This window comes from Hippocampus zosterae, chromosome 3, assembly GCF_025434085.1.
Source record: "Hippocampus zosterae strain Florida chromosome 3, ASM2543408v3, whole genome shotgun sequence".
NCBI lineage: Eukaryota > Metazoa > Chordata > Actinopteri > Syngnathiformes > Syngnathidae > Hippocampus > Hippocampus zosterae.
The window spans coordinates 26,125,918-26,153,743 of record NC_067453.1 but is presented as its reverse complement, the minus strand read 5'-3'; the positions used below and the strand labels follow the sequence as shown (position 1 = coordinate 26,153,743).

General features: G+C 46.6%; 1 protein-coding gene, 1 long non-coding RNA gene and 1 other non-coding gene across 4 annotated transcripts in view; 2 read left to right on the top strand and 1 right to left on the bottom strand.

The window, feature by feature from the left end:
* Positions 1-27,826, bottom strand: part of kcnq1.2 (potassium voltage-gated channel, KQT-like subfamily, member 1.2) — a 142,586-nt gene that overhangs the window by 26,925 nt on the left and 87,835 nt on the right. The gene's annotated exons all lie outside the window — the stretch shown is intronic.
* Positions 47-26,361, top strand: LOC127597633 (uncharacterized). The gene is made up of 2 exons (XR_007961700.1): positions 47-185; positions 20,987-26,361. It is a non-coding gene; the product is annotated as an uncharacterized LOC127597633 (long non-coding RNA).
* trnat-ugu (transfer RNA threonine (anticodon UGU)) lies at positions 19,588-19,660 on the top strand. The gene has a single exon. It is a non-coding gene; the product is annotated as a tRNA-Thr (tRNA).

The following is a 27,826-nucleotide window of genomic DNA, read 5'->3' as shown; positions in this document are numbered from 1 at the left end:
ATTCATTCATTCATCTTCCATACCGCTTGATCCTCACTAGGGTCACGGGGGGTGCTGGAGCCTATCCCAGCCGTCTCCGGGCAGTAGGCGGGGGACACCCTGAATCGGTTGCCAGCTAATCGCAGGGCACACAGAGACGAACAACCATCCACGCTCACACTCACACCTAGGGACAATTTTAGAGCGTCCAATCAGCCTGCCATGCATGTTTTTGGAATGTGGGAGGAAACCGGAGCACCCGGAGAAAACCCACGCAGGCCCGGGGAGAACATGCAAACTCCACACAGGGAGGCCGGAGCTGGAATCGAACCCGGTACCTCTGCACTGTGAAGCCGACGTGCTAACCACTGGACTACCGGGCCGCCTTTATGGTGTCAATATTTTATTTTATTTTATTTTGGGGGGGGGGGTGATCTTTTTGGTTAAAACCAACACCGAGAGGAGCTGAGCTCGGACTGGTGGAATTCATGTCAATCTTTTGCCATTGTTGCAACAACGCGGAGGGTGCTTTGCAGCTCTTTTTGTCCCCGTGGCCTTTCACCCCCCCCATCATGCACAATTATGATAAAGACATTAGCGGCAACCATACCACAGTGGCATGAATGACACATGTGTAGGAGCCTTGTCCCGGATACCTCGCGAGCAAGCCCGTCGGTCGACTTGGGAAGCGGGATGCTCATTTATGGTGGGGGGCCTTCTCCCGCGGCTGCATTTTCATGCTTTCAGTTCTCATTAAAAAAGCACAAAAAGAGAACGGCACAGGCCCCTCACGGCTCCGGCCTCGGAGATTTCGCAACGCCAAACCGCCATAATATGCGTCTCTGTCCCCTTACACCCCCCCCCCAAATAAAAAACCCTCTCAAGGAGTCTCTTATGCTGCCGTGTAACAACTCCTGGCGGGTTGGCCGCGTAATTGGCCGTCATTAAAAGGAGGCAGCGGGGGCGACGTGGATCTTCCTCTCGGATCGGGCTGCCAGGCGGCAGGAAGTGGTAAAAGACCGCGCTGTCTCTTCATTTACGAGGTGCCGCTTTCGAATCTTTTCCTTTGCAGTTTCTTTTCTGCCTTTCTTCTTCCGTGTGTCACTTTCTTCATCTTTGGGCCAAGGAGGGGAGCCTGTGGCCGTGCTCGAGGTTGTTAACGGCTATTCCTCTTTATCCTTAAAACGCTCCAACTGCTAAAATGCGCCAACACACGCACACGCACGCTCACACACAGACACACACACACACACACACGCACACACACACACACACGCGCCTCTTCACCATTCGGTCTGTAATTACAGTGAAACCTGTTCATCTAGGAAGATACGTTCCAGACTAAGCCGTTACAGTTGAAAATCTGCGATACAGAAACCAACGAAAAAGCAAGTGGTCTAAACCACAAACATTCTGCAAAAAAAACATGCGAAACTTTCGAATGGAGTTGCGTTAGGTGAACGGCGATCTTGCGGGGAACACTGACAGCATGGTGAGGATAAGGGCAGCGAGTCGGGCTAGGAGAGTAACGATACCAGTTACAGTACCCGTACTGGGGTGATACTGGCCTTATTCTAAGGTTTCATGCGCTTACGGATGGTGCCGATACCAGCTACAGATATTTAGGCAAAAAAATAAAAAAATAAATGAATAAAAGTCGGGCGGCCCGGTAGTCCAGTGGTTAGCACGTGGGCTTCACAGTGCAGAGGTACCGGGTTCGATTCCAGCTCCGGCCTCCCTGTGTGGAGTTTGCATGTTCTCCCCGGGCCTGCGTGGGTTTTCTCCGGGTGCTCCGGTTTCCTCCCACATTCCAAAAACATGCGTGGCAGGCTGATTGAACACTCTAAATTGTCCCTAGGTGTGAGTGTGAGCGTGGATGGTTGTTCGTTTCTGTGTGCCCTGCGATTGGCTGGCAACCGATTCCGGGTGTCCCCCGCCTACTGCCCGGAGACGGCTGGGATGGGCTCCAGCACCCCCCGCGACCCTAGTGAGGATCAAGCGGTACGGAAGATGAATGAATGAATGAATGAATAAAAGTCCCCCAAAGCAGTAGTTGGCGCTGTGCTGAGGCAGTTTGACGCGTCAGCGAATTATCCTCTGCGTCAGAATGAAAGGTCTTTGCTCACAATTTATTTTCATTCTGTTCGTTCAAATGTTATGTGCATGAAAATTACGACAAGTCATCACCAAAGTAATGATACTGTTCAGCGCAAGGTATACGTTCCGGTTGAAAATCTGTGACATAGAGAGACCATATAAAAATCCGTTTTGCACATTTTTTAAAGGGAGGGCCCAGTGGGGTGGTGTTGAATGTCGGCATTACTGTGTGAGTGTTTGCGCGTGAGCTGTGGCCAACAGCAGCGGCAGCATGAATGTGCTTTGTTGTTTTCTTGTTCTTCACAAGTAGCCGAGAATACATTCGAACTTCTTGAATGCTAATTTCTTTAGGATGTTACAGACATCAACTGTTTCTGAAGTGTGCACAAATACATTGTAAGTCCCTAAAGGTTTTCTGGCCTGGCGTGTACATTGCAGAATGAACGCTCAACAGACTTTTGACTGGCTCCTTTCTACGTGTCTGCTTTCAAGGTGAACAAATGGCGGCAGGGTCAGACAAGGGCCCGGTGGTGGCGATATTTCCTGACGCTGCGCCTGTGGTCTTTTCAGCCCAAAAACATACATGGACAGACAGTGGGTGGATCCTAGCATGACCTTTCACCTCGACTGGGGCTCTCTATAGGGGTCGCGAGAGGCCGTGTTGCCGTCTGTGTCGAGGCCGGCACCTGGATCACTGGACCTACAACTTTGCATGTGTGTGTGTTTTGGAGGGGGAGGAAAAGGGTGGGAGCGTGGGGCGGGGTGGGTGGGTGGGGGGAATGAATCAGCCACTTAGTTCAGCCACCCACCCCCTCACTTACAGAGCTTGCTTCAACAAGATCCCAAGGTCAACTCACAGCCTTTTCTCGAGCCCTTCTCACACGCCCCCCCTCACCCAACCCCGCCCCTCCCCCTCACCCCTCACGTGAGGTGAACGACACACAATTGCGGAGTGCCGTTTGAAATGGTGCCCATCTTGTCAGCCAGAGATTAGTGACGTGCGTAAACACGAAATATTCCAACATTTTTGGCAAATACACGACGAACGGAGTTTCTTGGATTGTGATTTTTTTTTTTAAACTTACAGTCACATTGCTATTATTAATGTAATACTTTACTTTGGGTACACCAAAAAAAAAAAAAAACCCAACAACAACATATTGACGAATGATTTATCTGAGTGCATATTTTGCGCAGCATCACCGACAAACTGAAGAATTTTCCGCTGACATTTTTCAACAGATGCCTTTGGCTGCCATTCAGCCGTCAATCAGAGATGAGCACTTTTTAAAAGTGTCGGTAGGCACAAAAGAGAGCAAAAGCCAGCCAAGTCAGCTGTAATGGCACGTCTGCAGGCAAGGCGTAATTAAGTACTTTGGCGCTGGCAGCGAGCGAAGTCTGCAGCTGATAATCGAGAAGCTTAAGAAAGGAAAAAAACAATTATGCTGAAGCAAGCGTCGCCACGTCGATGTCGACTATTTGGAGCAACATTAAGGAACACGTGAGCTTTCTTTTGCTTGAGGGCTCCCCCCTGCAGTTGTGATTTGCTACGAAAGGGGAACATGTTGATGGAAATTTGACATGCAGAGACAAACGAAGAAGACTTTCACCAGAACTATATTCCGTTGCAGTCATTTTCCGCTTTTTTTTTTAAACAGAGGATAAACAAAAGATGCCAACGGGTATTGTTACAAGTATTGTCGGTCAACTTGTGTTGCTGTACAATTTGTGTTCAAATAGCGATTGCTTATAATATAATTTCACGACACCAATGCTATCCATTATTTGGCGCCGTGCATTATTTGTTAGCATTAAGCGAAACCAACTAACCTAAGGCAAACACCGTAGCTTTGCCTTGACGTAACTGATCTTACAGGGCTTGTAGCTAAAATGGTTTCTCACGAGTCGAAATGAAAAATTGTCCAAACAAACAGCTTAAATCTTGAAAAAGCAATCCGGGCACTTGTATCTTAAAGTACCGCTGTAACTCTTTTGTTAAATTTCCCAAAATGTATCTGCATGTGGGCAGCCCGGTAGTCCAGTGGTTAGCACGTCGGCTTCACAGTGCAGAGGTACCGGGTTCGATTCCAGCTCCGGCCTCCCTGTGTGGAGTTTGCATGTTCTCCCCGGGCCTGCGTGGGTTTTCTCCGGGTGCTCCGGTTTCCTCCCACATTCCAAAAACATGCATGGCAGGCTTATTGGACGCTCTAAATTGTCCCTAGGTGTGAGTGTGAGTGCGAATGGTTGTTCGTTTCTGTGTGCCCTGCGATTGGCTGGCAACCGGTTCAGGGTGTCCCCCGCCTACTGCCCGAAGACAGCTGGGATAGGCTCCAGCACCCCCCGCGACCCTAGTGAGGATCAAGCGGCTCGGAAGATGAATGAATGAATGAATGAATGTATCTGCATGTGGTTAAATTTGAATTGCAGCCTGATCTGGAGGGCGCTTCGCAGTCACCAGAAGTCTATTTTGATTTTTTCTCCTTTGTCAATTTTAAAAAAAAAATCATTTAATTGTAATTAGTTTTTAGCGCTTGTAACGTTTGATTGTTCTTATGATTTCTATTTTTTTTCCAAAATGCTGCTTTTCAGTTGAGTTTTTTTAGTTTTGGTATTCATTTTAATAAGTTTCTTTTATTTGGTGAGTGCAACATAAAAATAACCCCCAACAACATAAAGTCACTCACTATTGTGTAAAAACGTTAACGAGACTCAAAAGACTGTTTTTTTCCCTTCTGTACTGGCATACAGAGACACTAAATACATTTAAAACGGTCGCAGAAAGCTCACGTATGATATCAATTGACAAAGAGGGAAACATAAGATTCCGTTTCAGTTGGTTTTATTTCATTTTTTTAAGCATTGTTTTTAAATTTTAATTTCCTTGAATGTCTTTTTTTTTCAATTTAATAGTTTTGTTTGTTCTCATGAACTATAGTGACCTTTTTGACCCAATTTGTCATATTTCCTCAATTTTGCATGGAAAAAAAATATGCAGAGCCATATTACAGGCAATTACGGCAACAAAAGCAACTTCTCACACGCCACTGCAACTTGATATGAGAGCTGAAAGTCACGAATACAAAGTGTTGACTTAAGGAGAAAAAACCATTAGCCTCCTCCTCCTGCACGATGTGTGTGTGTGTGTGTGTGTTTTCCAAAGCGTATCCCTTACGCTGTCATCACATATGACAGCAGTGAGAGCCCAAGGCAAGAGAAAGGAATCCAATTTGCGCCCTCCACGCCAAGACTGTCACACACGGGTCGGCGCGGCCCCCCCAAAAAAGGTGACCGCTTACACACGCACGCATTGAGAAGAAAACTGACGCAGCGCAACGCACCTGAGGCCGGGCGGAGCGCCGATGGCTAAACGGGACGGACAAACGTTCATTTGTGATCGTTTGCGGCGCTGTTGTGGTGGATGACATCTGGCTGGAAGAGAATCTTTGCCTACTTTGACGTGCAGGGGCCCGAGGCTGTTGACAGTTAGCCCCCCCGCCCGACCCCGCAGCACCCACCCCCGCCCCCATCTCCCCACTTCCATGGCCACGATCTGCCATCGCAAACCCATCACAAGAGACCAAAAAGTCCGATGATAGAGGAAAGATTATAATGAACCCCCCCACCCCCCCACCCTGGCTTGTAAAGCAAATAATTTGCTTTTTCGAGGGCCTTCTCAATTAAACAACCGAAAGCAATTTTTTTTTTGCAATTGGTCTTTTTCCGACAACATGCCCAATCGAGAGCATTCCGTCTTGCACTATTTGCTCGACGTGGTTTTTGAAAGCCAAAAGGTAAGCAGAGCTGCAGTGAGTTTTGTGGTATGCACAGATCAGCGCTACGGAACAGTGTTAGTTCCTAATAAGATGCACATCTTTGAGTCGCTCGGTGAAGTTGTCCACCTATAGGCTGGAGTCCAGTTGCACCCGGTAATGGTCGCCCCCCCCCCCCCCAAAAAGCCGAAATCACGATCAGCACAAAATCAACACTGAAATCACAACATGTCACGTTTCCATGGTTTCATTCTAGGTCTGAGCCACGTGCTGTTTTTCCCTCCCTGCCTTTGCGCTGCGAGGATCAGCAGGCCGGCGCAACCGAATCTGACAGCCGGGGTCCATCAGATAGGCGGCCCGCCAGCGTCCCACTCGGGCTACCTGTCGGAGGTTGCCTGGCCGCCATTGAGCCAGTCAGGCAGCCGTTGACCCTACCCCCACCCCCCAACTCCACACTCTCCAGCCTGCCCCCGCCTCCTTATCAGGATAACGAGCCGCATTTAGGACCATTACGGGCAGACCCCGAGGACTTTCTCTGCTGCTAAGAGGAGGCCTTGTGTCAGTGATGGACAGCCTGAGAGGAATGCGATACTGCGCGGAATGAGGCTGCAGGGGAAAAGACAAACAACAAACAAACTGGAGCCAATCCCAGTGGACTCTGTCTGGGCAAGAGGTAGAAGACAGCCTGAACTGGTCGTCAGTCAATCGCTCTCCACAATGGACAAAAAATAAAATCAAATCAAACTCAAGGCCCATAAACCAGAGCTAGCCAAAAACATGATTATTCACAAAAACGATAATCGTCATAAAGGCATGCCCAGCATAAATCTCGTGCCAAGCACGGACTAAATTGTGTATGGGTGGAGTTTTCTTTTGTATTTCACAGAAAAACGCATCAAAAATGGGCATTTGCGCCATCGTGGGTGTGTAAACGGACAACTATCTTCGCGGCCAATGGAAGCGGCTCCTGGCATTCTCTTTAAAATCAACGCCCTGGAAGCACGCAGTCTTTGACGTTACGGAAGCAGACTCACTTGACTCACTGAAGTCCATGCAGAAGATGAAGAGGAGGGGGTGCAACGCAAGTCGATCTCCGTGGGCAGATTATGTCAAGTTTGACAGGGCAATCGGAAAGAACTGCTGTGAAGCCGGCACTTACCTACCACCCAATCTTCCACGTCCCGTGTGTGAACCCACTCTCTCCCCTGCCCTCGCCCTTAGCTAATAATGATAAAAATAATAAGATGATGATGATGATGATGGTTCAGACAGTTTGGTACAGGCAGTTGTCATATTTAGGAATGAAATACGTTGACAGAATGTCTGCTGGCACCTTGATCAAATTCACCCAAATTGTGCTACCAGACGTCGGCTTCACAGTGCAGAGGTACCGGGTTCGATTCCAGCTCCGGCCTCCCTGTGTGGAGTTTGCATGTTCTCCCCGGGCCTGCGTGGGTTTTCTCCGGGTGCTCCGGTTTCCTCCCACATTCCAAAAACATGCGTGGCAGGCTGATTGAACACTCTGAATTGTCCCTAGGTGTGAGTGTGAGCGCAGATGTGTTGTTGGTCTCTGTGTGCCCTGCGATTGGCTGGCAACCGATTCAGGGTGTCCCCCGCCTACTGCCCGAAGACAGCTGGGATAGGCTCCAGCACCCCCGCGACCCTAGTGAGGACCAAGCGGCTCGGAAGATGAATGAATGAATGAATGTGCTACCAGACCTGATTTCAGCTGCAAGCTAGCTAGCTAGCAAGAACGATAGCGAGACAGCGAGATAGCTAAACAGCGAGATTGCTACAAGTTATAGCAAACACCATTACGTGTGTGATCTCAACTCAACACGGACTCATCTTTGCGACAGTTGCGATAATCTACCGCACTTTAAAGCTATCGCTGAGTGGAAACTGAATGCTCGCTGCATACGCTGGCAGATTGTAGCGAATCATTTGTAAGCGCGTCGATCGCAATGGGGAAACGACGGCACCACAAAGAATGAGTGCGAAATAGAAGTGGCACCGAGGCCATGAGAAAATATGCGGCCAAATAGTTGGCGGCGTATGCCAACGCGACCCAACGGATTCACGACCATTCATGCAGAGAAACGTCCGAGAGACAAACCGCCGCCGCGCATTCTGCCACTCACGTGTCTCTTCGCTGTACTTTCTTTTCCTAATAAGTCCACAGAATTATCATCGCCGTCTGCTGATCGCGAGGGCCCCCGACAAGCTCCTCTTTGTTTGTCGCATCCAACCAAATTGCTTTGGCGCCTCGGCCGCAGCGGCGGGATCGGGAAGACCTCCAAGGCCGTGCCCCCGGAACGAGGCACACTCATTACCCTCGGCGCAGGGCATAATTTAGTGCAAGTGCATAAAAATAATGCGGCCATCTTTCCAAACAAAAGAGCGGGCAGAGGTTAGCGGTGGCGGGAAGACGAGTCAGCCCTGCGGGCTCCATGGGGACAGTGAGTCAGGCAGAGCTGTCAGCGAGAGTGCGGTGGAACCGGACGGGAATGGCCGACCAACCACACACACACAAACATGCACGCACGCACATACACACGCGTACACACACACAAAAAGACTATTTTCTATGTTCTGGTCCGTTTAGCTTGTTTAGCTTGACTTTATTCGTCCAGGCGTCCGTGGCCAACTTCACTCTTATTGACATTGTCGGATTTTTTTGTGCTGGGCAAACGCAGATGTTGAAAGCTCGCGACAAACTGAGTCCACCTCGTGACTAATTCAGATCAACAGTGACACTGGAGGGTTTTCAAGACCTGGAAATATACTCTACAATGGCCAGATCAAAGATTCCCAGTGATGACAGCATAAAACCTTGAGTCTGACAAAAAAACCACAGAGGCGATGGCTTTTCGTCGTTACGTGCTGAGCCATTTCGCTCAAAAATGACATCTTCAAACTCTATTTTTCTTTTCAGTTGTACAAAAGGGCTATGGAAAGTATGACCACTGACGTAGCCAGGTTTTCGTCTTTATTTGGGTGTGTTTTATTGAGCTCACAAAATAAAACAAATGGACTCGCCCGGACGTGGGCCGCCGATGTGCTTCTCCTCACAAGGGTCGCGGGGCGTGCTGGAGCCTGTTCCAGCCGTCTTTGGGCAATTGGCGGGTTACACGCTGAACTGGTTGCCAGCCAATCGCAGGCCACACATAGGCGCTCATTCACGCTCACAATCACACTTTGAGACTAATTTAAAAGTGTTCCATGAACCTGCCACGCGTGTATTTGGAATGTGGGAATAATCCGGAGTACCCGGAGAAAACCCACACAGTCAGGGCGGAGCCGGAATCGAACCGTGCACCTGTGCAGTGCGAGGCACCAACGCGCCAACCAGTCGCCCACCGGGCCGCCGCCTTGAAAGTAAAAAGAATTTTAAAAAATTCAGACGTTTTTTTCCCCATGTTACGGAAACTCGGAAAGTTTTTCCACGAATAATGCAGGTAAGGTTCTGAGAAAAATCTGCAAATTGAACCATGAATATGTCACATGAGTATTCATGTAAACCTTTTATACAGAAAAAAAACAAAAACTAAACTAAATATCATAAATAAATATCATCCAAAGCTAAAATGGCACAGGGATATTTCTAAGAGCATCGCTACGGAAAACGTCTCGCTCTCTTCATTCCGGACAGATTTATAGCAATGCCGGGCAAGCGCTTCTTTCATGGTGGCTTTTCAAATTAGCCTCAGTACAAAGGGTGGGCGGGGCGCACTTATGCTTTCCAAGGAACAAAGAAAACAAACACAAATCGGAATTGACGGCGCCGGGGCCTGTCGCTCGGAAGCCGCGTTGACTCGCATGCGCCGCATGTGCGCGTTTGTATTTTCTTGGCTTTGTTGCCTGGAGAGACGAATCGTAACAGTCTTAAGTGTCCCGCTTTTATTTATTTTTTTATTTTTATGAGCCGCATTAGTGTTTTCCATCAAGCTGTAATTACAGCCCATTCATTAAAACGGAAGGGGGCGGGGAGGGGGGGGGGCGGCTGTGGTGGCACTCTGGTCCTTAGAAAAGCTGTGAATGGCGGCGGCTAGCTAGAAACCGCCTTATGGGAACATTTTGCAGCAACTGCCATCTATTGATATGCAAAGTGTCGACGCACCGGTATGCAAACATGCAAGTGGTACAAAAAGCCACAACAGGTCCGACACAAAGACAGACTTGTACTGTGGGACGGTGGCGATTGATGGAAAATTTATACAACCGCTGATTGATTTCGATTACATTCTGACGGAATTTGGGGAACTATAATGTCTCCCCAAAGATGAAGCGACTTTTGTGTTTTGGCAGGAGGAGTTCCTTCCCATCGTTTTGTGTGGCGGCGTGGAGGAAGCCATTGAGCAAGGCAATGTAAAAAAATAAATCAATAAAATCAATAAAACCGAAAAAAGAAGAAAAACAAAACAAATCAAGGCAGACCAACAAATCTGTTGAATCGTTTGAACAGGTAGCACCTAAGTGATGATGTGGAAAGCGCATCCAATCTCATTTGCAAGTTGTGATCATTTTACCACCGTCTGCAAGATCGTGTCTGGAAAACGATTTTAAGGCGTAATCATCATGACCATTTTTTTTTTGTAGTTTCGCTGTGTTATTTCATATTGTTCTACATTTGCTGTACTGTTGAATGAAAATGAATGAAAAAAAAACATGTTCACGGAATGTTGAATTACTCGAGAATGATCTCTGTCAGTATCAATGCTTTATAACTGGCAATATAAAAGCAATGTTAAGTTTTAGGGCGGCCCGGTAGTCCAGTGGTTAGCACGTCGGCTTCACAGTGCAGAGATACCGGGTTCGATTCCGCCCGGGCCTGCGTGGGTTTTCTCCGGGTGCTCCGGTTTCCTCCCACATTCCAAAAACATGCATAGCAGGCTGATTGAACACTCTAAATTGTCCCTAGGTGTGAGTGTGAGCGTGGATGGTTGTTCATCTATGTGTGCCCTGCGATTGGCTGGCAACCGGTTCAGGGTGTCCCCCGCCTACTGCCCGGAGACGGCTGGGATGGGCTCCAGCACCCCCCGCGACCCTAGTGAGGATCAAGCGGTACGGAAGATGAATGAATGATTGTTAAGTTTTATAGCCCCGCCCCACCCAACACCCACTCTCCCCTAAACCAATTTTTCAGTGTTTTATTTTTTTATATCGTGTTATTTGTTACAACATTTGCACCTGGATTTATGAGAAACCAGATTTCCACTTCTTTTGTGAGAGGGACCAGTCGTCCGTCACTCTACCGAGTTGCGAATTGACATTACAAAATGCCACTCCCGGTTGATGTTTACTGCGAAAGGAAGATAAATCAAGACAAGAGACTTCCACATTGTGTATTTAATAAGGCCTTTAACTTTGCCTTTCCGAAAGTCTGCTAGCTTAATGCTAACATAACGGGAACCGCGACAAACGGACAAAGCTAGCATCGATACGTGTTCAATGTTTAAACCACTTCTATTTCAAACAAAAGCAACGCATACAAATAAAGGATCCAACAACACTGACGGGCATTTATCTGACGAGTATTATTACTGTAGCTCGGAGTGATCGAACCACTTTGTCCGGAGCCGCGATGACAGCGCGACTGCTCCGCTTCTCACCTCCCCCAACCGCGGGCAAATCGCGTGAGGCATGAAAGAGCGGTGGGCCAAAAGGGCTGATTACAGTGTAGAACGCACACATAATGACACAGGGTTGAAAGATTTAGAGGAATGTCTAATTGGGGGGAATTGGGCTGTAAAGCTGACATGCCATCATTCCCTTTTACGGCGCCATGATGTGTTTATTTCCATCCCCCATTGCGCTAAGTGTGGCCGTTCTGCGGTGTAAACAAAGTGACGCCATTGTGCGAAGCGTCAAGTCACATTCGGGTTTATATCGCCGTGTCCGTTTTGGTGGGGGAAACGTGACACATTTAGGCTGCGTTTCATCATCTGCTGACGCGTACGATTATGACACAATCGGTCCAAAGTCGTACGCTGACATCATTTCAGCTCTTCAGCAATCATGCGTGTAAACGGCAAGCCTCGGCCGCCGTTTTCTTACGGCTCAAATTGCGCTAGTCAATAAGTGACAACTTTTAAAACGCAAAAAAAAGGGCCTATTGTGTCTGACACCATTTCTTGATAAAGACACACGGCAATTGACTGTACAATACAGAGCGCACAAGAAATGGGGTGCCACAGGGTTTGCGGATTAAAGTCAAGCATTGTGGAAACGTCACAACTTGTATTCTCGTCTGAGAGATTCATGTTTCCAAGATGGGAACCCAGTCACGATTTCCAGTTTGTGTCAGCATTAGAGAAGGTACGTTGCACGCTGTGTGCTGTTGACAAAGTGTCCAAAAACACATCGCAGCACATTCAAGCTTCAAGTGAAAGACCGTGATGAGCTCCACGAATGTAATCATTCAATTTAGATGTAAATATTTTATCAACGTTAAGTTTGCCATGACAATATTAACAGGTAAATATGAAATTGCCTTTAAAAAAAAAGTGAAGACATGAGTTATGTTAGGTGAAATCCACTGACTCAGTTGAAGAAAAAAAATGACAGATGTTAAGTAGATAAAGATTTTTTGTTAACATTTTCTGAATAAAAGAAGCTCGTCTGAAACGCCACTGTTAAAATGCACTACCAACAAAATGTTGGCAAAATTGATTCACTTGTAATTCAACTGAGAAACTTTCAAATCAAGTACTGTAATAAGTAACATTACTAGCTCATTTTTTCAAGGTAACCGCGGCAAAACTGTCTCTCACTCACATCCAAAAAAACAAACCAAAAAAAAAAAAAAAACCCACAGGCAAAGATAAGATTAGCGGTGAGGAGTAAATTATTAGTTATTTTTGACCGGCGCCCCCTTTAAGCGTTCCAGACCATTACTTGACATGATGTAAGATAAAAATCTGCAAGTAAACGGAGCAGCCCCAGGGCCTCCGGCGTAGTTTAATCAGTAACCAATGGGATCCAATTCGGGCAAAGTTTTAATCTTTCCTCCACGAGCGTATCATATTCACGGATTTTACGCGGCATGTAAAAGTTTGACGAGCGCGGCAGCCAGCGGTGTGGATCACGTCCTTTCGCGTGGCTGATGGCAAAAATGCGCAGCTCTGCTTTTACCAACCCGCAGGATCACATTTCGAGGAGATTTGAGCTTTCTGGAATGAAGGTATGACATTTTGATGTTCAAGAATTTAACCAGAATCAGATAAACCACCACAAAAGCAAGATTGACACGTGATACATGAATGCTTTTGCTTCAAAGATTTGCTGCTTGAGGGAGGTGGTGTGGATCGATCGAGAGCTGAAGGCGTGGGGCGGCATTATTTACACTTTTGTAATTTAGGGGCAATCACGAAACGTCAGCGTCACGCTCAAGTAGGTCCGCTCCAAACTGTCGTATGACAGCGTTTTTGTTGTATTTTCACAATTTGCACAATTTGTTTCACCAAGTGGTTGTGCGAAATATAATATGTATCAAGATATCTACTTAAAAAATGTATTTGGACCCCAATCATTTTTTTTTTTGTGTGTGTGCCACCACCACCTGAGAAAATAAAATGGAGTAGAGATTCTACACACCATTTTCTTTTCTGTTGTACAGTTCAGTTGTATTTAACTTTAATGTTATAATATATCCACATTATTTTTAACTGTTTGTTTTCAAATTAAGGTAGGATTTAATATTTACATTACATTTTGAACTGAATCGGCCTTCAGGTTGGGTCATCAATTCCAGTTTAAGCGTCGTATTAATCTTCAAACTGTGCAAAGTCTTACAATAATATTTCCTTACAACTTCTGACTGATTTGGAAAGATGTTTTTTTTTAAGGCGATAAAAAAGTGTGGCAGCAATATCTCGGATCTTTGCACGGCGGCTATTTTCATGAGTGACAACCGGTTTGATTCAAATCTGACCTTGCCGAGCTGCATTATTAAAAGTTTTGTGTTTGTGGTGAGCCATCAAACGTTGACGCCAAGTCGAAAAGCTTTGCTATATTGACACTTGCTTAGCTGTCGACCGGTTTACAATTTGGCCCAAAAGACCATTTCTTCATGAATGTTCTTCCGGGTGGCAGAAAATGACCACATTGAACTAAAAAGAGTGACAAAAAAATTCCACTGCCAGTTATACCCGAAAAAGTTAGCTCAATACGACGGCTAATCTGCTAGCTAACGTCGGCTCTAAAAGCACACTCACCATTTCACTGTCAAAGGTGTGCCCTTAATCCAAGCAACGTCCATTTCTGAATCAACTTGCCGCTTGAAAATGTCAAATATGACGATATGCGATTCTCTCTCTCAAATTACCGCACATTACACCTTCATTTCGAGTGGCACTTCCCACATTCAAACGACGGCAGTAGGCTAAAAACATCAATCAAGCCATTCGCATTGTTTCCTTATTATCCCGGCGAGCCGTTTTGCTATCCAGAGTCCAAAGTCTAACGCATTGCTCCATTTACAGTACATTTGCCCGTCTAAGACGTCGACGTGATTCAGACTTGGTGACAGGCCATCAAAATCTCTAGGACTCTTTGGTCGGAGAATTCACCAAAATGGCACTGAAACGGTCTGCTCAAACCCAAATGCCCAAATTCCTCGACTTTTCCACGCATGGGCTTTTAATACTTGGTCATATTTCCTCTCTTGTCGTGACCACACCCTCACATGACATGACATACTTCTTGGACATTTCCGTGGGAAAGGATGGAGAAATGTGTTCACGTATGACGAATGCGATGGACAGTCCGTTCAGAGGCCCGCTGACATCGCAGAGCAATTTACAATGTAATGCAAATTGGTTTTATTTGTGCAGTGCAATTCTTAGTTCAATACACTTAAATGTTCATGCTAGTGTCAAATATAATCTCTTGGTTAATTCCGTCCGCGTGCGGCTAAGAGGTTTACTTCTCTTTACGCTCGGCCCCACTCTTATTGTGTAAGATGCTTGGTGTGTGTGTGTGTGTGTGTGTGTGTGTGTGTGTGTGTGTGTGTGTGTGTGTGTGCGTGTGTCAGCACTTCCAAACTTGTCACACTACATCTTGTGATACGGCATATGCACACAAGCGTGACTGCATGCCCCCTACGCGGGCATGAGTCAGCCTCTTTTTTGACTTGAGTTAGCACAGCTACACACACAAAAAAAAAAAACGAAACAAACAAAAAAAAAGTCCATGACAGCAGTTTGAAAAAAAGTTTTCACAAAATAAATCAAAAAAAGGTAAAACAACAAGTCAATGAGGGATAGGCTTTATTTTATCATGTAATGTTTAATTGACATCCCTTTTTATCGGATGATGGTGAAGTGACTAAATGTAAAAAAAAAAAAGTATGAATAATATATTTAGATTCATTATTTTGATCGTTTTGCCTCTCTGGGGAAAAAAATTCACATGAAACACTAAAAAAAAATTATTAAGCTTAACCCTTGTGCGCCGGAAGCTTAATTTAGTACAATCTTTTTGTCTTTTTAAAATTCTATTGGCGAATTTCACTTTGCTTTAGCTTTATGACTTAACCTCGGTGGGGCAGCTGGGATTCATTTAAAGTGTAATAAGAGTGGGAAAAAAAATCTAAGGAATTGTATTTCAACACGAGGACTCTTGTAAAGGGGAAGCCATCAAGATGGCTCGACTATTCAACTCACCTAAATTTAATGTTGGATTATCTGAATAGATATTTTTTATTTCATTGACCATGCCTTCCATTAAGGAAGAATTCCAATAAAAATAAACAAACAAATAAATATTACAAACTAAAAACAAATAAGTAGATGAATGCCAGTAAATTACCTTCCAATGTGACAAACAAAACTGAAGCGCTTGTTTACTAACAGGCCGCTCAAAGTCTTTGGTGACGTCAAGATGCTGTGCGTCACTGCTGGCGCCCCCCATAGGCTGACATTCGATACTGCAACAACGCGGACGTCGCTTTGCGATGACATCTAGTTGGCGGCTAAGCCCCGCCTCCCCCTTTCAATCCTGTTTTGAAGGGCGGCCGGTGGGGACAAAACAATGGCATTTTTTGGACGAAGTTTGCTTTTTACGAAGCCGCGTTTCGCCCATTGCAAGCTCAAATGTGTCATTTCCGGTAGCGTCGTTCCCAGTGCGCCTTCGAACATTCATGTTCTATGTGCACGTGGGAATATTCACTCGTGTGTGTGTGTGTATGTGTGTGTATGTGTGTGCGCGTGGTGATGACCACCAAACCTTGATTACCTCCAACGTGGCTGGGAGTAATCAGCGGCTGCCCAGAGAGCGGCAGACCTAGCCATTAGGCGAGCCGCAGCCTGACTGGGGCTCGCTAAGTGTAGGTAATCTCGCAAACCCAAATCAACACGGGCCCCTTTCCTGCCTTTCGACCAGTACACGCTGCTCGTCGTAAACTCGATTGACATTCATAGCCCGTCGACATGACTTTTATGATTTGTGTGTGCATCTTCAAGCACGTGCGCGTGTACTCACTGCCGAGTGATGAGATTTGACGATCGGGCCGGAGTTAATACGCTGCGCTGGGCCAGCTTTTATTTATATATATATATATATATATATATATATATATATATATATTTTTAAACCCTTTCAGGGACGGCGGTTACTGCAGTGGACAGCTTATCTTATCAGGAGTACCCGCAGAAAACCCACGCAGGTACGGGGAAAAACATGTAAATTCCACACAGGGAGGCCACAGCTGGAATTGAACCCGGTAACTCTGCACTGTGAGGTCAACGCGCTAACCACTGGACACCGGGCCGGCCCTTCTTGCAACAAATATTCCGTATTCAAATTTGTTGTAAAATGCACACAACACGAAGTCAACATGGATGTGTCTTCAAAAAGTGCGAGAATGAAAACTAACCGGATCAAATATCGGCGCGTGACTGAGGCAGACAGGTGTGTCGCGGCGGACGCCTTTGCGTCGATGTGTCAGACGACACCCGACACGCTCGGTGTGACAACAGCTGACGGGGAGCGCTGCACGCACGCACGCACGCACGCACGCGCACACACACACACACACACACACACACACACACACACACACACACACACACACACACACACACACACACACACACACACACACACACACACACACACAGCCACGTTAAACTGGACTGCAACAATGTAAAAAACGTGCGGGTATATACACACACTATTTGGAGCAGCTCAGGCATGTGCACACAGCAACAAAACACACACATAACAACACACACACACACAACAACACACGCAAAGTGCGGACGAGGGACAGTGAGAGCACGGCAGGCTGTTATTCTAGTGCACGCTGGCTGAGTGGACTGTGTAATCTCCAGGGTGGAGTCCGTATTGGGTTTCTGGCTAATTTACTGCTTTTTGGCCCACTTGTGTGATTTTTGCAGGAAAGAGTGAAAAAAACAAAAGAGCAAACGGTAGGAAGACGCCAAGTCCGGTGGGGTTGTGGCTCTTTCACGTTTATTATATGAGTTGTATTGCGGTGTTGGTATAAGAGGTGTAATCTCCCTCGATGGCGAGCGAGGACAAACAAGACTTTAAATCATCCGTGTCAAAGGCAAGGTCCCGGGGGCCAGGTTCGGCCCACTGCATCCCTTTGTGTTCAGTGTGTCTCGTTCATGTTGTTTTGTGAAATGTTTTTTTTTTTTTTTAAGGGCAGAAAATCTGCGGTGAAATTGTACTATTCTTCAGTTGTAACTATATACTATATACTATACTATACTATACTATACTATACTATACTATACTATACTATACTATATAAATATACTTCAACGACTTTTTTTCCCCTCCAAATCTTAATCTGCCGTAACAAAAATGAAACAGATCAGAAATTACGGTATTACTCCAGTACTGAAGGATTGACAGTCAGACCACCTCAACTCTTTCGTGAAGGTTCATTCATTCATTCATCTTCCGAACCGCTTGATCCTCACTAGGGTCGCGGGGGGTGCTGGAGCCTATCCCAGCTGTCTCCGGGCAGCAGGCGGGGGACACCCTGAATCGGTTGCCAGCCAATCGCAGGGCACAAACAGAGACGAACAACCATCCGCGCTCACACTCACACCTAGGGACAATTTAGAGTGTTCAATCAGCCTGCCACGCATGTTTTTGGAATGTGGGAGGAAACCGGAGCACCCGGAGAAAACCCGCGCAGGCCCGGGGAGAACATGCAAACTCCACACAGGGAGGCCGGAGCTGGAATCGAACCCGGTACCTCTGCACTGTGAAGCCGACGTGCTAACCACTGGACTACCGGGCCGCTTCATGAAGGTTAAAAACAAAAAACAAACAAAACAAAAAAAATCTCACAAACCGAAAATAGAAAGACGCCATGGTAGGTGACTCTCTCTTAAGAATCCCAAACAAAACCAAACTATGCGGTGGCGCGACCACGCCCGCGTCATATTTACAATCGGAGCAGGAATGCGGGGTTGGCGCCTGATTGTTCAGGGCGACCAGACGATCTATGTGGCGACCAAGAGATAGCGCCTGACTGCAGCACAAAACACCTTCCGTGGGCTGTCAATCAAATTCCCATTTTATGCTCTAATTTGACTCTCTTTTTGGCTGGGGCGGAGTAGGGGGAGGGGGCGTGAACATAAACGTTAAAAGGTCCAACTGGGTAAAAATGAGAACTTTTGCATCCACAGCATGTTGCAACTGAAATTGTCCAGTTACAAAAATAGAAAAAAAAAATTCATAGTCATTTTGAAGAAACACTCTCAATTCTGTTTTTCCTTAATACATATCAAATAAAAACAGAAAAAGCGTGAAAACACGGAGCAAGTTACTTTGACCCACGAAAAGAAAACACACCGGCGAGGCGAACTGTTTGTTTACACTCACTGGGCCAAAACATTAGGTACACCTGCATGAGTTATCAAAATGTTGCCTTTGCAAAAGATACGAGTGCTCACCACTGATTATATTCAGACTTTTTTTTTTTCAAGAAATAGCACATCGGCATAAAGTCAACAGGTGCTGAGGCTCGTGAATTAGCTCCAGCAAAGCTCATTTATTTTCCTCCGGCAAATCATTTTGATTCCAGAACAAATGAACGCATGAAATAAAAACACGTCACCGCAACACTTAATGACGCCGCGCTAAAGCCACGCTCGCGTGACGCTTAAGAGGCGTTTTGAAGCGGCCATCTGCCGCGTTGTCATGCCAACGGATGGACGGTGTGTGTGACAGACGTCAGACGGCCCGGCCCCCTCACCCCCCCACCCCACCCCGACGCTCCCCAACAGTGGGCGGGGTCCCCAGCGCACGCAAGGAGCATCTGCATTCCCACAGTAGTCCGCATCAACAATCAGCGCGCCCCCGCCTTTCTGAAATGTTATCAGAGAGGGTGGGAGGGGAGGGAGTGAGTGAGGTGGGGGATAAGGAGGGTGGGGGGGGGGGGGTGGCAATGCAGCTGAAGCAGCAGATTTTGATGAAGAGGCCTGGTGCCAATGTCAAGGTGCTAAGTGAGGAAAGCTGCGATGCTCCTATACACACACACACACAAACACACACACGCAGGCATGCAGACACAAGGCCTGCTGAGATGGCGCGCCCTCCATGGCTTCCAGCAGACTGGTGGAAGTGACCTCTCTGACCCCTTACAACAACAACGTGTGTTCACCTCTGACCGCAGGCTGCTCACGCGAGTCACCTTTTTTCCATCGATTTTTTGCTTTTTGAATATTTTATCTAAGCCCTGGGCTGCAGGACTGAGCAACAGGGCCTCATAGCTCAGTGGTTAGAGCACTGGTCTTGTAAACCAGGGGTCGTGAGTTCAATTCTCACTGGGGCCTGACTGCATTTTAACACATGGTAGTAGTTCCCTTCACACAGCATTTGTCATGTTTACAATAACAATCGAAATGTCGACGTTGACGGCCAACCTTATTGTGCAAAATTTAAAGGCCCATGACGTGATCCTTCAAAATTAAAATCTCATTATGGGAAAAAAAAACTGTCCACATTTCATGAGTTTTTAAATTGCATCAGATATAACATTAAAAAAAAAAAATTTAAAAAGAAGACAACTGAGTGCGCACCCTCAGTCGCACTACCGAGACCGTAAGGGAAGTGGGAATGGTGTGGTGTCCTGTTTGTAGCTTCAACTGGGCTGGAAATGAAGGAATGAGGCTAGAATTGTTACGTGCGTGTATTATTTTGATAGAGCTGCACCGTTGCACATGTTTCAGTCTTGCCAATCGGCATCACTGGTGAGCAATCTGCATTTTACTTCCATTAAAAAAATACATTTCTCTATTTTTTTTAATCATGTTATAATTGCGACATGATAATGGTGGCATATGGCCCAGGTACGAATTTCATGGCCACTGGTTTATGTCATTTACTGTGAAGACCTTCCGTGAGTTTATGTGACACCCAACAAAAGAAGCGCTCCCTCGGTTCAGCGTATCTTATCTCAAAAGCCTTATCGTGCAAACTCCAGCCTCTCTTTCTCTGGTCTTCTCGAAAGGCCTCCTCCTGGTGTGAACCGGGAGATACGACTCCACAGTCAGCGTGCCCTTTCTCGTCTCTTTTGCTCACGCCTCCTAAAGCTTAGACTGTTTATCCGTTGGGCTTATCGACTGCCGACTGGAGCGCAGACACGGTCGGCCTCCCACTTCCTCGTCGGTGAGTCATGGACGGGACGTGTCAAGATCACCCCGGCTGTCTCGCGTCTTATCTGTCATCCTCTCAAAACAAGTACACCGAGCGCGTCCAAACGTCTTTTTTTTTTTCCCTCGGTGGGTCGCATGCAGAAAAATCCATGGATGGGACCAGGGGGACACAAACTTAAACCGATCCATCAAGGACGTCATCGGTTAGACACTGATTATTTCATTACTCCCCCCCCCCCCCACACTTACACATTATTAATATGCTTGTATTTATATTTATTGATATACTTTTGTCTTCTACTTTCGCCCTTTCATAATTTTTCATTCATTCATTTTCCGATCCGCTTGATCCTCACAAGAGTCACGGGGGGTGCTGGAGCTTATCCCAGTCGTGTTCGGGTAGTAGACGGGGGACACCCTGAATCGGTTGCCAGCCAATCGCAAAAGGGCACACAGAGACCAACAACACATCTGCGCTCACACTCACACCTCGGGGCAATTTAGGGTGTTCAATCAGCCTGCCATGCATGTTTTTTGGAATGTGGGAGGAAACCGGAGTACCCGGAGAAAACCCACGCAGGCCCGGCGAGAACATGCAAACTCCACACAGGGAGGCCGGAGCTGGAATTGAACACACGACCTCTGCACTGTGAGGTCGACGTGCTAACCACTGGACAACCGGGCCGCCCCTTTCATAACTTGTGCTGCTGTAAATTGGGAATTTCTCCATTGTGATATATATATTATATAGATATATATATATTTTTTAATCGTATCTTATTACTACGGGGCATGAGTCTATCGAAGAGAGATAAGGGGTGAAAAAAATATACAGCGAACAACTTTTGCAATTTAATTTCCATCCATCCAGACAGTTGCCATCAAGCCTGGCAGCGGTTTCTCTCTCCTTGAGTCGACTTCAAAGCTAATTACACACAATTGCAAGGCGTGTCACTTTAAATTGCTCCATAAAGGGGAGTGAACCCCGCATGCGGATAAAACGCACGCCTTTGTACTCCAAGTTAAAAGGAAAGGGAAAAAAATTCATTAGCCAATTATCAAGAAGAAAGAAAAAAAAAAACTAACAAACATGCTGTGTCATTCCGACAATTGAGAAATGGCATCATGGAAGCAAATGCGAGGCGAGAGATGTGGCGTTGAGTGAAATCGGGTAGGTCAGGTGCCAACAAACACATGCCACCCAACCCCCCTCCCACATACACACACACACACACACACGCACACTGAGTTTCGTGCTGGCCCAACATCTGAGCCCAAAGTGGCCCAGAGTCGTAAACGCCTGCATCCATAACTTTGCTGACTAATGACATGAGCTGGATGGTCCCGTGGTAGCCGGTCACAGAATCGGCGTGAAACCACGCCCTCTTACCCCCAGCAAACAATCAGTATTTGCCACAAACGCCCAAACCGAGAATAAACAGATCACAAGTCAGTCAAATCCAAATTGTTCTGTGGACTCTGTGGAAAATGACGTCAGCCGTTGTCACATGGGTTGCCGTTCAATCGCAAGGCACTTACGGAGACGGAGCATCTGCACGGTTTGGGAATTGAACTTACGCCGCTTTCCGCGAAAGTCAGACGAGAGAATCACGATATAAAATATCGCCGGGCTCTCCAAAAGCGTCACCTTCAGGAAACCAAAGTAATTGTATATTTGTTCAACCAAAACCGTTTTCCAGTCTTTCGATTGGTCAATAATGAGTAGAATTAACCCCATCTGGACGTAGGAGGTGCCGCCCGACAGCGGCGGTATAATAAAGTTAGATTTATTTCGCACGCGGGGAAAAACACTCGTCTTATGCACTGCTGTTTAATTTTTTTAAATTTTGCTTTGAAAGTGATAATGACATTGGGTACCGGACCACTTAATTTGGGTTGTTCAGGGAGAGTCAAAAGTTTGGTCGGATTCATTTCCGGTGCCTCCACCAAGGCTGCTCTTGACCACCGATGGAGACAAATTTTTAAGCATAGCCGAATACAAGAAGCGAGTTCTCTGATAAATTTCAATCCGCACACAGTTGGAGAGGAATTCGTTGAACTATATTTTGGCAGTTTTGCGGTGGAGGGGACCTGCACTGCAGAGGCGGCACCGGGGTTGCTTAGCACGGCACATTAGCAACAACGCGACAGCCCATAAAACACACCACCGGTTTTCTCGACTGCGTTGTGAGCTGCCTAAATGCGGTCGCACCTCTCTGCTTAAAATGAACTGGTGTGCGGTGGAGTACATTAATGTTCCAGTGTGGTCAAGATAATTCATTAAAAATTAATTTAATTAATTATTGGGTGGCGGCCCGGTAGTCCAGTGGTTAGCACGTCGGCTTCACAGTGCAGAGGTACCGGGTTCGATTCCAGCTCCAGCCTCCCTGTGTGGAGTTTGCATGTTCTCCCCGGGCCTGCGTGGGTTTTCTCCGGGTGCTCCGGTTTCCTCCCACATTCCAAAAATATGCATGGCAGGCTGATTGAACACTCTAAATTGTCCCTAGGTGTGAGTGTGAGCGTGGATGGTTGTTTGTCTCTGTGTGCCCTGCGATTGGCTGGCAACTTATTCTGGGTGTCCCCCGCCTACTGCCCGGAGACAGCTGGGATAGGCTCCAGCACCCCCCGTGACCCTAAGTGAGGATCAAGCGGTTGGGAAGATGAATGATGAATGAATAATTATTGGGTCCACATTATTGGGGGGTGGCCAAGGCTATCCCAGGGGGTCCAACAAAACCAAAACTTGGAAACACGTTTTACACTTGGGTGACCTGTACGCACGATCCAGGGCCGCGCAAAGTCCATCCAATGGAAATGAAGCCAACGAAAAAGCCCCTAAGTGGCTGCTACAAGATGCAAAGAGAAACTGGATGTCTACGATGATCGGAGACCGCAGACCTATAATCCTCCATTCAAACGAAAATGCGCATTCTTTGACAACAAGAGACCAAAAGGCAGCAGAGAAAAAAAAAAAAACAACAAGCGGGCGTGGGGGTCGTTGACAAAAGCCAAAAATCAGCAAAGCAGCTCAACGATGAGACGCAGAGCGAGAGGGTGCCCAGACATGCAGACTATCCGTCTCGTGGGAATGTGGTAAAGACACACTAGTGGGCAAGAGCCCGGGTTCTGAAATTAGAGAGTGGCGCTAAGAGAAGGGAGCCCGAGCCAAAGACCGTCTTGAGAGCTGCCAGGATCTGCCAGGAGCTGCCTCCGCGACGCATTGCCCCAGCGTGATTTACTGCGAGGCCGCACTCCGGGCTGCACGCTATCTAACGTTCGGCGGTGCGCCGCTCTCATCGCGTGCGATGGAGTACTGTGACCCCCACGCCCGACGTGATAAAGGCCAGGTCTGCTCGACATGGTCAGAATGTCTGATCCGGACGAGTGTGTGCCACAAAAACACAGTGTGGATGTGTTTTAGGACGTGTCAAAAACCGGGAACGGCCACAAACAGAAAAACAACACACACTCGACGAAATGCTGAAAGAACTTAGACATTCGTCGCCTTTAATTTATTAATATCACTATGACGGTGACGGGGGGGATATGGGGGCGGGTGTTGGGGGGGGGGGTTGTCTGTACATGTTCCTTACGACTGGCTGGTTCAGCTGGGATAGGCTCGAGTGTTTATATATTTCGCTATTTTATATATGCCTTAAAAGGAATTCAAGCCACAAATGCACTTTGGAAGTTGTCAACTTGGCAACAAACGTTGAAAAGCGAGACCATCGTAACGATATTCCAAGTCGTTGGGGTTGTGACTTTCGAGCCAGTATGATGCACTACTCCACTTATTGTATTACAAAGTCTGTGCAATGTTACACAAAATTCAATAAACTAAAACTAACTGTTAAACTACTACTAACTAAAATAAAGGATTAAAAAAAAAACAACTTCAAAACAAACAACCGACTCTGAAAAACAACTCAAAACCAAATGTAAAAAAAAAACAAAACTCAAAATGAAATCAGTAGACCTTTGGCAGATTGTGTTTTTTTTTTCCCTCAAAAATATGCTTTCAAGATTTTCCTGTCACTCCCAGTTGACGTCTACTGTCAAAACAAACATTAAGCGAAGAGAATCACATGTTGCGTAATTCGTCAGCTAGCTTAATGCTAACAGCACAGATGAGCTAACGAATAGCATCTACAGTACGTGGTCATATTTTAAGCAACTGACCAAAAACAGTGGAACAACACATGTAGACAGACAGTGAAACAATAGCAAAACTATATTATACATATACAGTACCATATACTGTATATATCGTTTTTTTATCCTCTGTGAAAACCAACAACATTGCTGTGATTGAAAAATTCAATTACAGAATTAAGAAAGTACTCAAATTTGAGGTGTGGGCCTAGAAATAGGAAATAAGCGGCTGAGTCAACTGTACAGGAAATGAGCAGATGTAAACTGGGACATCATTTCTGCAAAGAAAATCAGCAAATCGTATGGGCTCGATTTTACTGCACAATCAAAATATGATGCCCGCCCTCAGAAAATGGCAGGTGCAGTCAGGGAACACCGGGGTTTATTGTGGTATACGTAGAAGGAATAATCACGATTTAATTTCCCACCCCGAGGTACAAAGAACCATTTGCTCTCCCTCTCTACGACGTTCATGCTAACTTCACCAACATTCATTTAAAGCCTGACAAGCTGAACACCCCCACACCCGCCCCTCGCCCCCACCCTCTGGTTGATGTGCGAACGAGGGTCCAGCTCCATCGAGGACAATGACCTCTGTTGTCCGCATGGAAGCGGGACCGCGGCAAGAAACTCCCCTTCGCTGCCAGACTTGTGCAAAAAAAGCAGGGCAGCAAAAACAAAAGCCGAGCAGGAGCACGACAGGAAAACGCGGGATTTCAAAATCCGGACAAACAGGAGGAAGTGCAAGGTGGTTGCGCCGTGCGGCTCTGGAAGGCCAAGTCTAGACATGCCGGGAAGGTTCTGTATGTGCTTGTCTGCAGCGCGGGTCAGCGAGAGTACTGATGCCGTGTTCCAGCATTTCAGCGAATACGTGTGTGTGTGTGTGTGTGTGTGTGTGTGTGTGTGCGTGTGTGTGTGTGTGTGTTTCCTTTGCCAAGTTTCCTCTCTTTGTTTAGAGCGGCCTGGTTAGTCTGGCTCCCCGCTGCGCATGCTATGGCCAAACACACACACACACACATACACGTATATCGATCAAAACACATCACAACAACAGGCAGGATGCTCACATGGAAAAGAGACGCTGGGAAGAGGAGCCAAACGGGTATGGTGGAAAAACAGGGGACATCCATTTGGGAATAAATCACAAAAAGGGGGATGGCAGCGGATTGGCAAGGGGCCATGAAGCCCTTTGAGCTCAAACAATCGGGGGCTGTGGCCTTCACGGCAATGATGGGGGATTTGGGGGGGAGCAGAGGGGGGAGTTGACGCGGGCATGCACCTGACGTGTCGTTGTCTCTGCAACGTTGAGTTGTTTTATTCAAGAGTGGCATATTCTCACTTTTTCATTCATTCATCTTCCCAGCCGCTTGATCCTCACTAGGGTCGCGGGGGGTGCTGGATCCTATCCCAGCCGTCTCCGGGCAGTAGGCGGGGGACACCCTGGATCAGTTGCCAGCCAATCGCAGGGCACACAGAAACAAACAACCATTCGCACTCACACTCACACCTAGGGACAATTTTGAGTGTTCAATCAGCCTGCCATGCATGTTTTTGGAATGTGGGAGGAAACCGGAGCACCCGGAGAAAACCCACGCAGGCCCGGGGAAAACATGCAAACTCCACACAGGGAGGCCGGAGCTGAAATCGAACCCGGTACCTCTGCACTGTGAAGCCGACGTGCTAACCACTGGACTACCGGGCCGCCCTATTCTCACTTTTTTTTTTTTTTTTAAATACTGGGTTCTTTTTCTAACCTGCTTGCATTTTCAGCACATTGGGTTAGGGTTAAACAATATATATACACAGTATACAGTATATATATTTTTTTCTTTGCGGAGCAGGTTTACTAATCAGTGACTTCATGTGAGGAGCAAATTTCAACTTTTTGTCTGAAGCGAGACTTTTAGTCAACAATTAAATGAATGATCTGTTGGTTTACTTCTTAACATAATCACCCTTTTTATTTATTTATTTGATTTATTTTGGGCTTTCAGTTCACATTGTGCATAGCAGCGAACAAATTTAGCCACCATTTGTTGTGCACCCTCAAACTTCTAAATCAAAGGCTCAGGAGTCAACTGAGAAATCAAACAACTCACGATGGTAATGATAACAATATTTTATGCGATATGAAGATACTTTTAATCTTGCAGGGCATTTCTCCCGGCTGACGTACGTCGCGACAGAACTTCACCCATGTCCGCTTTGCGGTTCTGTCGAGCGCTATTGAGTGGGCATTTCTCTCTCCAGAATCGAGAAACGGATTAATTTGCCTACCGTTTTACTGTTCAAAGTGGGACGTTGTCCGCTTTAACGTGGTCACGGCCACGTTAAAGTGCCCCCTGTCACCTAAGCATTTAATTCCGGCGTTGTATGTTTTAATCTTTGCAATCAGCCTGACGAATTGATCACGAAACCAATCAGACGGCACGCGGAGGAGACAGACCATCCATTACACAGGCAGTCACTTTGAAACAACGCAATAAAGTTAAAAACGCATCCATCCACTGCTTCGTGGCAGCCGCCACTCCATCACGGGATGGCGACAAACACAAGTGCGGCATCCTAAGTGGAGTTGGCCGGGTGAGCAAGCAAAGAATTCGACGTCAACGCATGCGTGGAGAGTCTTTCGCTTTTGTATATTTATGCGCGTTCAAGCATCCACTTGGCAGTCAAATATAAATATGTATATGAGCCCACGTGTGTTTACTACAGCCTGGTACCGCGTTTCAGGTTTAAACAGGCGCATAGGCACACACGCTGTTACCCCCCACCCTTGTCCTCCAAGCCTTGATTACAGAGCTGAGGGCCCCTAAATGCCTTACAGATGGACTCCTAACAAACAGCCGCTCCTCAAGTATTCCCAGTATTTGGCCTCGCTGTAATTTACAGCATGTTTACCTAATTGAGACGCTATTAAGGTCATGCCGCACGTTCTTCGGCCGTAACCCTTAATACACACGATATAAGCGAGATAATGTGCACTGGGCGGTGGATGTGTGTCACCTGCTAGGTGATGAAATAAAATTGGGTCGATTCAATGCAATTTTTTTTTTAAGGGTCAACTTTAAAATGATGAAAGTTGAGTCGAAGTCAATCAATTAATGACACCGTTGATATTTTCGCAGCGAAATACAACTATGCACAATTTTTTTTTCCCTTGTGGGCCAAGACATATTCCAATCAAACAAA